Source organism: Abramis brama, assembly GCF_963993115.1.
Source record: "Abramis brama genome assembly, chromosome: 21".
Taxonomy (NCBI): domain Eukaryota; kingdom Metazoa; phylum Chordata; class Actinopteri; order Cypriniformes; family Leuciscidae; genus Abramis; species Abramis brama.
This window is the reverse complement of record NC_139983.1, coordinates 18,908,492-18,922,091: the sequence shown is the minus strand read 5'-3', so window position 1 is coordinate 18,922,091 and position 13,600 is coordinate 18,908,492.

Below are 13,600 nucleotides of genomic sequence, written 5' to 3'. Positions count from 1 at the left end.
ATAAAAACGCGCAAGGATGCATCTTGTCGTCTGAAGGAGAACGCTGGGATAGCACTGCACCTACCCCCACCTCTGACGCATCGACCTCCACCACAAACTGACGTGATGGATCAGGGGTTATCAGGATGGGGGCTGAAACGAAGCAACCCTTCAGTTTGGCAAACGCAGCCTCGGCTGCGTCTGACCACCTGAACGTCGTTCTGGGGGAGGTCAAGGCGGTCAGAGGTGCGGCTAGTTGGCTGAAATTGCAAATGAAACGCCGGTAGAAATTGGCGAATCCCAGAAACCTCTGTAGGGCCTTACGGGAATCTGGGTTTGGCCATTCTACCACAGCCTTGATCTTCTCAGGATCCATACGCATTCCCTCAACCGACACGATGTAACCTAAAAAAGGAACAGACTGTGCATGAAAATCGCATTTCTCCACCTTGACAAAAAGCCCATTCTCTAGCAACCTCTGGAGCACTTGTCGGACGTGCTGCACATGTTCCTGGAGAGACGAGGAAAAAATCTATATGTCGTCCAGGTAGACATATATGAACTGATCGACCATGTCTCGCAGCACGTCGTTGACAAGTGCTTGGAAGACTGCTGGGGAGTTGGACAGCCCGAAGGGCATGATCAAGTATTCAAAGTGCCCCCTGGGGGTGTTAAAGGCGGTCTTCCATTCATCCCCCTCCCTGATGCGGACCAAATGATAAGCATTACGTAAATCCAATTTTGTGAAGATAGACGCTCCCTGCAACCTCTCGAAGGCTGAAGACATCAACGGCAAAGGATAAGTATTCTTTACCGTGATGCTGTTCAGCCCCCGGTAGTCAATACAAGGTCGCAGGGACCCGTCCTTCTTCCCCACAAAAAAGAACCTCGCCCCCGCTGGAGAAGAGGAAGGACGGATGAACCCCGTTGCTAGAGAATCAGAAATATATTTCTCCATAGCCTCCCTCTCTGGAGCAGAGAGTGAATATAACTTGCCCTTAGGCGGAGACGTACCTGGCAGTAACAGTCATAGGGACGATGCGGGGGAAGAGAAGCAGCCCGAGACTTACTGAACACCTCCTTCAGGTCCAGGTACTCCGCAGGCATGTTAGATAAATCCACTGCCTCCTCCTGAAACACAGGGACAGAAACAGACGGACAGGCAGACACTAGACAAGACTTATGACAAAAACTGCTCCACGCCGACACAGACTTCAATTGCCAGTCCACTTTAGAGTTGTGACGGGTGAGCCAGGGGTGACCAAGGACGATGGGTGCGAGGGGAGTGTCCAGTATGTAAAAGGAGATGGTCTCTGTGTGATTGCCTGATGTGATGAGGGTGATGTCTTCCGTGATGAATGAGATGGTGGGAAGTTCCTGGCCGTTGAGAGCGTGTACTGAGATCTTGTGTGTGAGGGGTCTGAGGGGAACTTGGAGTTTGCGTGCGAATGTGTGATCCATTAAATTACCTTCTGCCCCAGAATCCAGAAGTGCTCGACAGTCGTGAAGGTGAGTTGACCATCTCAGTCTTACCGGAAGGAGAGTAGATGTGGATGAGGTCTTCTTGGCGCAGTCGGCGGAGATCCCACCTGATAGTAGCCTCATACTTACTATCGGGCTGGGCCTTTTAACGGACAGTTATAGGCAAAATGACCCGCTCCTCCACAGTACATGCAGAGGCCCTGGGACCTCCGCCTTTCCTTCTCCTCCCGGGAAAGCCGAGCTCGCCCCACCTGCATGGGCTTGTGATCGTAGACAGGGCTGACCGCGTCCCCGCCTCCAAACCGTTGGCCCTCGAACCCTCCTGTGGGACGACTGGGCTGAGTGCGGCGATCCATTCGCGATAACCGTGCGTCCACTCTCAATGCCAAAGCGATCAGGTCGTTGAGTGATGTGGGAAGGTCCATGGCATAGATCTCCTTCTGGACGCGGTCAGCCAGCCCATGCAGGAACATGTCCCACTGCGCCTCCTCGTTCCATTGACTCTCCGCCGCTAGGGTCCGAAACTCGATCGAAAAGTCAGATACGGACCTCTCTCCCTGTCGCAAATCGACCAGCATCCTTGCTGCCTCTCTTCCAGCGACGGCCCGATCGAACACCCGTTTCATTTCGGCGGAGAGATCCTGGAACGAGGCACAGCATGGATCTTGATTCTCCCACACAGCTGTTCCCCAGAGTGCCGCTCTCCCAGTCAGTAGCGTCAACACAAAGGCGACCTTGGCTCGCTCATTATTGAATGTCCTGGGTTGGAGAGAAAAGTGCATGGAACATCGTGTTAGGAAAGCTCGACAGTAGTTGGGTTCACCTGCATATGACTCGGGAACTGGTAGGCGGGGCTCCGACTGGGAGGGGTTCTCTGGTGGTGGTAGGGGAACCGGCGGTGTAGGGGGCGCAGTGGGAGCTCGCAGATGTTGGAGCTGTTGGGTGAGCTCGGACACCTGCGCCACTAGAGCCTGAACAGCGCGAGCTGTATCGTTGAGGTTCTTCTCCTGGGAGTCCATTCGAAGTATGCTGCTGTTCACGAAGTCTTCCAGTGATCCGGTGGAGCTACTCGCTGCTTCCATTGAACGGTCAGATCGTTCTGTCATGATGGAAACACGGAAGCAGTTTGCAAGTAAAACTCTCTCTCTTTATTGAGTAATAGAAATGATGATAGGTACAGTCCAGAGAGAAACAGGTTAGTGGCGCAGGGACTTCGATGGTCAGATGAGTGCCGTGATGAGAAGTGCTGATGTGACGTGACGAATCCAGAGTGAACATCCACAGGAACATGAACAGGAAACGAAGAAGGCACAAGACTGGAACGAAGACGGGATCAACACAACCGGGACTCACAAACAACAATCTGACAAAGGAGATGAGAAATGAGTGAGTATATATAGGTGATGAGATGAGCTGCAGCTGGTGACGGGAGTGATGAGCTGGATCGCTGATGAGTGTTATTAAGCCGGCACGCCCACACAATCAGCACACACACACACACACACAACAACAGAACACGAGACAAGGAAGAGACATAGGATTTATGAACCGTGACACTGCATGTCTAATATATTGCAGATACATTCACATTTATATGGGAACATGTATGTGCAATATATGCACACAATAAAAGATAAAACTTAATATTACATGTAATGATATTTTTGCATATATTGCAGTATATTGAAAAATTTAAGCACAATTTCCCATGTATGGAAATGTATTATATGATATATTGCATTATATTTTGCAGTATATTCCCATATATTTTTGTTCCACAAGGGGTGGGTCTAGGAGGGCAGCTAGATTGACTTGTTGATAGAGCCACCCTTTGGCCTGTTGTGACTGAGTGATTTACTCTCAAACAGCCACATAATGATGAGTCTCAAAAGAGATAGGGTCATTACGGCTGTTCAAATGACCTAGTATGAACACAAAGTGGCACGCCTCTGGATCTGGATCTAATGTCCTAAGGGTAACTTGAAAAAAGTCTCAGCATGACACACTGCGATATCAAGTTTTCAGGACAAAAAGCTTGTTTTTCAGAGCAAAACCTGTTTTGCAGGCACCATCATGATCTAGAGGGTTTCAAATATTAACACACACAGGGTTTCGAATATTAACATTGCAGATCCTGTGCCACTTAGACTACAATTTAAAATTAAATTAATTCCTCACTCCACAATGTGTTGCAGGGAATGTAAGGAATAACCTTGAGTGAATTCTGGATTAATTCCTTTGGAAAAATTATCCAGACTGAGCATTCAACCCCCTTTGAGTGCTTTAGTAAATAAAGCTGCAGTCCTGCTATGAGATATGATAATTACACATGAGCCTTGTTCAGACTGTCAGTCCAAATCCGATTTTTCTGCATATCAGATTGAAACCTGATCAGATTTAGCAAGTGTGAATGGAAATAAATCACATGAAATGCTTTATACCAATAATAATATACCAATCCTTTTCAAGCTACTTTCATATGTGGTTTGAAATCCTATTCAAATCACATTTCTGGAAATCCGTTTCAGTCTGACCTCTCTGATCGGATTTTGCGTGGTTTATGTGACTTTCTCACGGTAAAGTAAAACGTAAACGTTAGATGTTGTGGTAACACTTTACAATAACAGGGCATGAATAATCATGTACTAATACCTTAATTAATAGTTACTTGAACATGAACTCATGATTAGTGAAGATATGAACTAATCATGAACCAATGAAGAGCAATCCTTAACTATGATCCATGCATGAATAACAGCAGCCTTAAACATGTTAGTACATGCTTGATAGTTAATGCATTAATTAACAGGATCTGTAAGAATAATAATAAATAAGAAGTAATCTAAATTTGAATTAAACTTAAAATTTAATACTGTCATAATTTAAACTGTAATATCACAATCTGCCATTTGCAGCTTTGTGACAAATAATTGGAATGGCACATGATTATTTATCCATTAATTACACAGATCCGTCTAATCAAACGTGGAAAATACGTGGAGACTAATAACTACCACTAATACATTTAATTTGATCTAAGCCGTTTTCTGATTTTTATAGTTCATTTAGGCCTACGTTTAGTAATAGCTACTTTTCTTCCTGAAACTACAGTATGTAGGGTTTGTTTCTGGTGGGACATTCATTAGTGGCGCACTTGGTGCTCGCTCGGCACGTTAATTGTGTTTCAGTGGTAATGCAGACATTTTAATCTCATAAATGTTGACTGCTTTGGTAAACAGAATTAATAATTAAAGATATGTTTGCATATGTTGTATTTGGGGGTTATGTACAGTAATTAACTGTATTTTTTGTTGTTTAAATGTATACGATTAGCATTAGCCCATTATGCCCTATTTTACATGTAAACATGCCTTATGTGTGTCTTTACAGGTATGTTTGGGCTTTCTTTTAAGTCCATATATGTTTAATTGTATAAATACAAATTAAATAAATACACATAATTTTTATCTTTGTTTTGTTTGTACCATGGAAGGAAAGGAATAAGGATGGCACTCTTATTGTATATGTTTATTCATATTTTAGTTAATAATTTGTAAGTGCATCACTGTGTCATGACTTTACTTGAGGAGGCACATCATAATTAATTAATTATTAACTAACCAAACACTAACATAAAGTAATGGCTTGTTATTGCATGACTGTGTCATGACTTTACTTGAGGGGGCACATCATAATTAATTCACTGTTAACTACTTACCAATTTCAGCTCATGATTTATCATAAACTTACTATCAAATACACATGTACTACAACTAGTATTCTGCCCAGTTAAGTGATGTTGTGTAGCTTTTCAAAAAGTCAGAGAATGGAGGTACAGTATCATCATGGCCTGCGTCTGGATGGAGAGTGAACTACTGATCCCAGCAAATGTTCCCCTGATCTTAGTTCATGTTTCCTGTTTGGCTATTTTTTTGGGGGGGAACCGATTCCTCAGGAACTGCTGTAAGTCACAGTAGGTTTAGTTTGATGAGAAAGAATATCACAAAACAGATTAGGACCTTTTAAGATAAATTATTAGTGTATTTTGTATTTTCTATTGATAAGGAGGATCAGTGAAATTAATGACAAACTAATCCTGTGCCTTTCAGTAATGTTTATGATGAAGCTGCTGATGTCAATAGTTTAAATTATGACTAATAAATTGTTTAAATGTATTCAAAGTCAAAATATTTCTCATTCATTCTTTCAGAGCCTGATTGATTTAGTTTACCCCTAAATGACTCCTGTCGTAGTTAAGGATTGCTCTTCATTGGTTCATGATTAGTTCATATATTCACTAATCATGAGTTCATGTTGAAGTAGCATGTTCAGCGATTAGAATATAAAGCTTACAAATTGTTTAATATAAACTAGTGCTAACACCCAGAATCTGCCCTACCTAAATTTACAGTCAGGAGGCGCTACTGCTCAGAAGACAGTAATCCAGCCACTATTGTCATGTTGTAAATAAGACAACTTCTGTATTGCAAAGCCCTCCAAGTTGCGGTTGTTGTTGTTTTTTGCTTATACCTACCAACGCAAAGTCATTGCCATAGTAACTAATGCAGATATTCTGGACAACGAAAGAGCTGCATGGGACACACAAATCAGATCTCAACAGCTGCGATACACAGTGTGGACAGTCAGTAATTTTGATCAGATTCCAATCGGATGCACTAATATTCAGATTTGGACTTACAGTGTGAACGCAGCTTTAGTTCTTTTATTCATGAATGTTTCAATATTAAAAACAGATTTTGTATTATACGTAATGCAGTGCAGGCCTATTCATTAGGCTACTTCATGAAAACCAATTACCGTATATTTTTCCTGGACTGATATTTCTTTTTATATTTAACCAGCCTACTCATTTTACTACATTTTATTTCCTGGACTGATATTTCCACAGCAGCGCATAGGCTCCCATTGAAGAAGCCGTTGCGTTGTCCATCTGTGTGCGTTGCATGGATGGAAATCTACCCCGTCCCTCCCCTCACGTCACACAACGGATGCTGTTGGGACCTTTTTGGAGAAGTTTGCGGAGGCCCAGAAGCAGTCCAAGATGGTGACGCACTTCTTGCCAAATCTGGCTGACGGTCCCCTTTAGACAAGTTCCAGGTCATCCTCTGCGCAACGGACAGCCAGACGCCCCAGCCATTCCCCTATTCCATGCCATTCCCTGCAAAGCAAGATTTCAAGTTATTTAAAGTGCATTTCCATTTAAATGTAAGTGACACTGGTGAAGTCAGATTGAGTAAGTTGTTTAATCTCTTCAAAACAAATTACACACTGAGATCATGATAGGCAGCCATTATTCAACTGACAGGATATTATCCACAGCAGCGCATAGGCACCACCTACTTTTACATGATATATATATTTTTTTTTTTTGCTGTGAATTGAATGAGTTTAAGGAAAGATAACGAGATGTTGGAACTCTGAATCTTTTTTCCATTGTTTTGGGGGGTTTGGGATAAAAGAGTGCTTTTATGTAATTTTTTGTAAAAATTCTCAAGAGAACAGCAAAGCAAATGCACACATTATTAGGTGCAAGTTAAAAACTTGATGCAAAGAATAAATAACTGCAAACTCTCTTAAACGCATCATACCTTGACAGAGGCTACTTGTTGTGCCGAAACGTTGGTAATAAATGTGCTTAAGAGAATGTGCAGTTATTTTTTCTTTGCATCTTGTAAAAAAAAAAAAAAAAAAAATTATCATAGAAATTTTTTGAAAATGCACTACCTCCTTTGGACAAAGCACCCCTCCTTGCACACTCTCACTGGATCATTGTTTTAAGACGACTTACAAATTTAAAAGCCTTGGAAATAATGTGACAGTTATTATAATGAAGCCATTTTAATTGAACTAAATAACAGAATTAAAGGTAGGGTAAGCCATTTCGGAGAGGCTAGCAATAGCAAGCTAGCTTTGAATCCCACCCTCCCTTCAGAGCGTCTCTAATGCCACGCCTCCTCCACACATATAGCAGAGTCTGTATAGTGTCATGAGACAAGAGATGGCATTAAATTACTTCATGTCTCAAAGAAAGCACATAACATTACGATAATAATGAACACAAACAACTTCTGAAGACGTGAACAGAACGTCACGGGATGCTGTTTTAGTTCAGGAGTTTGTGGCGCTCTGTGATTGACTGGCTACAACTTTGCATTGCCTCGCATGGAAGGGGTTGATGACATGTGGGGCCCTATTTTAACGATCTGAAACGCAAGTGTCAAAGCGCAAAGCGCAAGTAACTTTGTGGGCGGGTCTCGGCGGTGTTGCTATTTTCCCGGCGGGATAAATGACTCTTGCGCCGGGCGCAAATCTAAAAGGGGTTGGTCTGAAGTAGCTTCATTATTCATAGGTGTGGTTTGGGCGTAACGTGAAATAAACCAATCAGAGCATCATCTCACATTCCCTTTAAGAGCAGACGCACTTTTTCCTTGGCGTATTGCTATTATAACGGCGGATTTGCCAGGCGCGCGTCAAGAGCGGTTCACAGCCGAGGAGAGCAACGCTCTCGTCACGGCCGTAAAAGACAGAGAAGTGACATTGGGGATGGGAGAAACACACCCAAATTAGCTTCGGTTAAACAGGCATATAATAATGTGGGTAAATGTGTAAGCTAGATGTATGCTTTTATAATAAATTATTATATTTATAATAAATTGTCTATCTATCTATCTATCTATCTATCTATCTATCTATCTATCTATCTATCGTTTGTAATAATATGATTTGCAAAAATGAAAACTGCTGCTTCTGTGTAGATTAGAGAATCACAGTGTATGAGCGTTGTGCACTCTATACATTATGGTCAAGCATGCGCCCTTAAAATAGCATAATGAACAACGCGCAACGCGCCACTGACTTTAGACTAGGTTTTTTCTGGCCAGTGGCGCAATTGTTTTATGGAACAGTAAAATAGCACCAGGGAACGTTTGCGCCGGAACACGCCTCCTTTTTTGCGCTGAACCGCCCAGGGAGCGCAAGTTCATTCCCTAGTTTAGCAACGTGCTTCTGTGGAGGGAAAAGCGCGCTTTGCGCGGGTGCAAAATAGGAATGAAACATGCGTCGGTGTACAAAGTCAATTGCGCTGGGTGCAAGATAGGGCCCGTGATGTCTGAGCGAGCAGGGTGCGGGGAGGTATGGAAATATTTATGTTGACAGGCAGGTAGGTCATTGTATCATTGCATTCAGACTGAATGCAAAGACTGGACAAACAGTGCGGCGCAGGACTTCCACAGATGATATATGTAGGCCTACATGTTTTAATATTTAGATCACTTCTTTTATTGGTTGCTATCAGGACAGGATGTAAAGAGAGTTTCAACCAGTATAACAACAAGTGTTTTAAAAAATTGCCTATACCCTACCTTTAAGGGAGGAGATGGGATTTTCCTCTAAAGGTCTGATTTACACTCTGACAAAAAGACAGAGGCCACTGAGTGAATGCAATTTTGATGAGGCTTTTGAGGAGAACAGACCCATAGGACTAAAAGCCCCCCGGCTAATTCAAGTCTTCTCCTCAACCTCTCGCTTCCCCTTTTATACATCTCAATAACATAACCCTAATGTACCTGGCCGGAATTGCCACCTTGAACACAACACAATTTTAGACAGTACTTTTATGAGGTTAGATATAATGCTCTGTTTAATATACAAGTATTGAACATGTGCTTTTGTAATTGATTGTATAACATTCCATACATCCCATGCATCACATTCATCAATGAAAATAAATTTGTTTTTTACTTCTGTGATCAAAACAAAATATGTTAGAAAATGTAATTTTCCAGAAGACATATTTTAGTGTGTAGGAGTTGTTATTGATACATTTTTCTAGCATAAAACACTTGTGTAGACACAAGGAAAACGCTTGTTTTCAAAGAGATGAAAGAGAAATAGATGGTTTCAAAAAAATCTATAAATCTTGTTTATGCATTAGAAAAAAAAGTTCCTTCTACTGTAAGGTTAAATGAGAATGTGGTTTAATACAACGTGTTCCACTTAATGGGACAAAAACTGTAAGGCCTTTAAATGCTAAAATCACTGATCCTGCACTTGTTCTGTCAGGTAAACCAAGAATGTGCATCACATAAATTAAACAATTTTATTGTTTTCAACAATTTTTTAATATGAATTTAAATGAGTCAAAAGTTAGAATTCAACTGCAATTTTTATATTGTACAAATGATGTTGTTACTACTACAATACACATTTTCTTTCATTATTATAATATATTGAATAAACAGTGTTAATGTAATATAAAACAATACTGCCATTATTGCATTTCCATCTGTTGTATGCCATAAAATAACTTGGGGATAGCTTTGCAAATGATTGTGCTTGCCATCTGTCCATCGCTGTGCTGAGTCCAATGCAGTTTGCTATTTTATTCCCAGACATTTGTTTATGTACAGTGAGGAAAATAAGTATTTGAACACCCTGCTATTTTGCAAGTTCTCCCACTTGGAAATCATGGAGGGGTCTGAAATTGTCATCGTAGGTGCATGTCCACTGTGAGAGACATAATCTAAAAAAAAAAAATCCAGAAATCACAATATATATATTTTTAACTATTTATTTGTATGATACAGCTGCAAATAAGTATTTGAACACCTGTCTATCAGCTAGAATTCTGACCCTCAAAGACCTGTTAGTCTGCCTTTAAAATGTCCACCTCCACTCCATTTATTATCCTAAATTAGATGCACCTATTTGAGGTCGTTAGCTGCATAAAGACACCTGTCCAACCCATACAATCAGTAAGAATCCAACTACTAACATGGCCAAGACCAAAGAGCTGTCCAAAGACACTAGAGACAAAATTATACACCTCCACAAGGCTGGAAAGGGCTACGGGGAAATTGCCAAGCAGCTTGGTGAAAAAAGGTCCACTGTTGGAGCAATCATTAGAAAATGGAAGAAGCTAAACATGACTGTCAATCTCCCTCGGACTGGGGCTCCATGCAAGATCTCACATTGTGGGGTCACAATGATCCTAAGAAAGGTGAGAAATCAGCCCAGAACTACACGGGAGGAGCTGGTCAATGACCTGAAAAGAGCTGGGACCACCGTTTCCAAGGTTACTGTTGGTAATACACTAAGACGTCATGGTTTGAAATCATGCATGGCACGCAAGGTTCCCCTGCTTAAACCAGCACATGTCAAGGCCCGTCTTAAGTTTGCCAATGACCATTTGGATGATCCAGAGGAGTCATGGGAGAAAGTCATGTGGTCAGATGAGACCAAAATAGAACTTTTTGGTCATAATTCCACTAAACGTGTTTGGAGGAAGAAGAATGATGAGTACCATCCCAAGAACACCATCCCTACTGTGAAGCATGGGGGTGGTAGCATCATGCTTTGGGGGTGTTTTTCTGCACATGGGACAGGGCGACTGCACTGTATTAAGGAGAGGATGACCGGGGCCATGTATTGCGAGATTTTGGGGAACAACCTCCTTCCCTCAGTTAGAGCACTGAAGATGGGTCGAGGCTGGGTCTTCCAACATGACAATGACCCGAAGCACACAGCCAGGATAACCAAGGAGTAGCTCTGTAAGAAGCATATCAAGGTTCTGGCGTGGCCTAGCCCAGTGGTTCTCAATTCCAGTCCTCGTGACCCACTGCTCTGCACATTTTGTATGTCTCCCTTATTTAACACACCTGAACCAGATCATCAGCTCATTAGGAGAGACTCCATGAACTGAACTGAGTGTGTCAGATAAGAGAGACGTACAAAATGTGCAGAGCAGTGGGTCACGAGGACTGGAATTGAGAACCACTGGCCTAGCCAGTCTCCAGACCTAAACCCAATAGAGAATCTTTGGAGGGAGCTCAAACTCCGTGTTTCTCAGCGACAGCCCAGAAACCTGACTGATCTAGAGAAGATCTGTGTGGAGGAGTGGGCCAAAATCCCTCCTGCAGTGTGTGCAAACCTGGTGAAAAACTACAGGAAACGTTTGACCTCTGTAATTGCAAACAAAGGCTACTGTACCAAATATTAACATTGATTTTCTCAGGTGTTCAAATACTTATTTGCAGCTGTATCATACAAATAAATAGTTAAAAAAATCATACATTGTGATTTCTGGATTTTTTTTTTTTTTTTTTGATTATGTCTCTCACAGTGGACATGCACCTACGATGACAATTTCAGACCCCTCCATGATTTCTAAGTGGGAGAACTTGCAAAATAGCAGGGTGTTCAAATACTTATTTTCCTCACTGTAGTTTCCATTTTTAGAGAAATCGTTTGCTACAGTGATTGAGATCACTTTCTTCAGCGTTTCAGACTTTTTACTTTTTTTTTTAACATACTCTGTGTGAGAATGGATACAATTTTGTTTGATGCAGCAATGTCCTAAAGAACTCTGACCTTATGCAGACATTCTGCACATTTCACACCTCCAAAAACTACAGATGCATTGTTTGTATCCTCAACAAACACTGAAGAATTCATAGAAAATGAAATAGGAATGTGTCTCTTGTTTGACAACTTGATTAAAAAATGCCTTGAGGGAATAGCATGTGATTTACTTCGCTCAATCATCCTTAAGCTCTCTGTGAAAAGGGGGTTTTGAGAAAGAGGTTTGTTCATGCGCAAGCCATTTTAAGTTAAATAAACAGCAAGGTTGTGTGTCTTTACCATATGGAAAAAAAGCAGGTTGGTCATGGTATGTAAGGCAGCTTTTTTACACTACCTGGAGCAGGAAAACGACTGTTATGTTTCAGAATGATGATTACAATAAAAAGTGGATTATTTCAGTGTTTGTTACTTTTTCATACTTGCTTGAGGAAAGAATCTCTCTCATTGAATTCTCTGTTGGTCCTAATGATCCGCTGCAGATGTACACTGTAAAAAATCTTTTGTTGACTTAACTCATTATTTTCTGTTATCCTTTTGAATGGTTTTTTTTTTAGTTAAACTAACTTATTAGTTTACGATCATTTGATGGGAAAGTGTGAAAGGTAAGCCATTCATTTTGCTGTATTGGTAAGGCACTTTTACGTTTTCTAATTGGTTTCTCACGATTCTCACGAAACACTACATCGAGACCCCTCTGCGTCATCTTCTCAGTTCTCGCTTCTGTGGCTCTCGTGAACTCACGTCAGAGGCCCACACGGAAGAAAATGAATAGTTGAATAAAGTCAATATTTTTGTTTGTTTTTTGCGCACAAAAAGTATTCTCGCCGCTTGATAGGTTGATAGTCACTTGGACTATTTTAACAATGTTTTTACTAACTTTTATGGGCCGGCAGAATGAAATTGCCTAGAAGTCTATGATGGAGTGAGCCAGCTCTTAGATTTCATCAAAAATATCTTAATTTGTGTTCCGAAGATGAACGAAAGTCTTACGGGGTTGGAACAACATGAGGGTGAGTAATTACTGACAGAATTTTCATTTTTGGGTGAACTAACCCTTTATTTTTGCTTTCAAATGCAGAGAGACCCTAAAACTTCATACAACAGGTTTATAAACGATTCACATGATGAATTTAGGAAGATGGTTGAAATGTGTTCTCAAATTACAAGTGACTCAAACACACATCACTGAAACATGCAGTGTGTCAATCACAACCATTTCCAATATTACTAAAAACAGTAACATTTAAAAGTACAGATATATTAAGTTATTTATTTTACCCACATCAATTCAAATTGATAGTTAATTTTAAGAATTTCCAAAGAAGTACAATCAGCGAATCTTCTATGTGCAAGACACTCCGACTCGAAATGGACAATAATTCTGAAAATCTGCTTTTACTAATTGTCATTTGCACTTATGAATTTAATGTATTCTATTGTCAGAAATGACGGATTTGTGAACAATATTTACATTGTGATTATTACAAACATTTAATTGTGTGCTTTACAAATCTTTAATATATTATTCGATAACACAAGACTATAAAAACGCTTATTACAAACTAAAAACTGGCAACAATCCACTTTCAAAGTATAAAAAGTCACACTTTCTCTGTATCACTCTATTTCTTCTGAAGCACGTGTGGTCCAACATGGAAAATCATCCAGTTTCTGCTGGCTTCTCTCGAAAATTCTCAGAGAAGAAAAATTATTCTGTGAATCATCTTGAGCGGTTCATTTTTCATGGGTCGCTCAAATC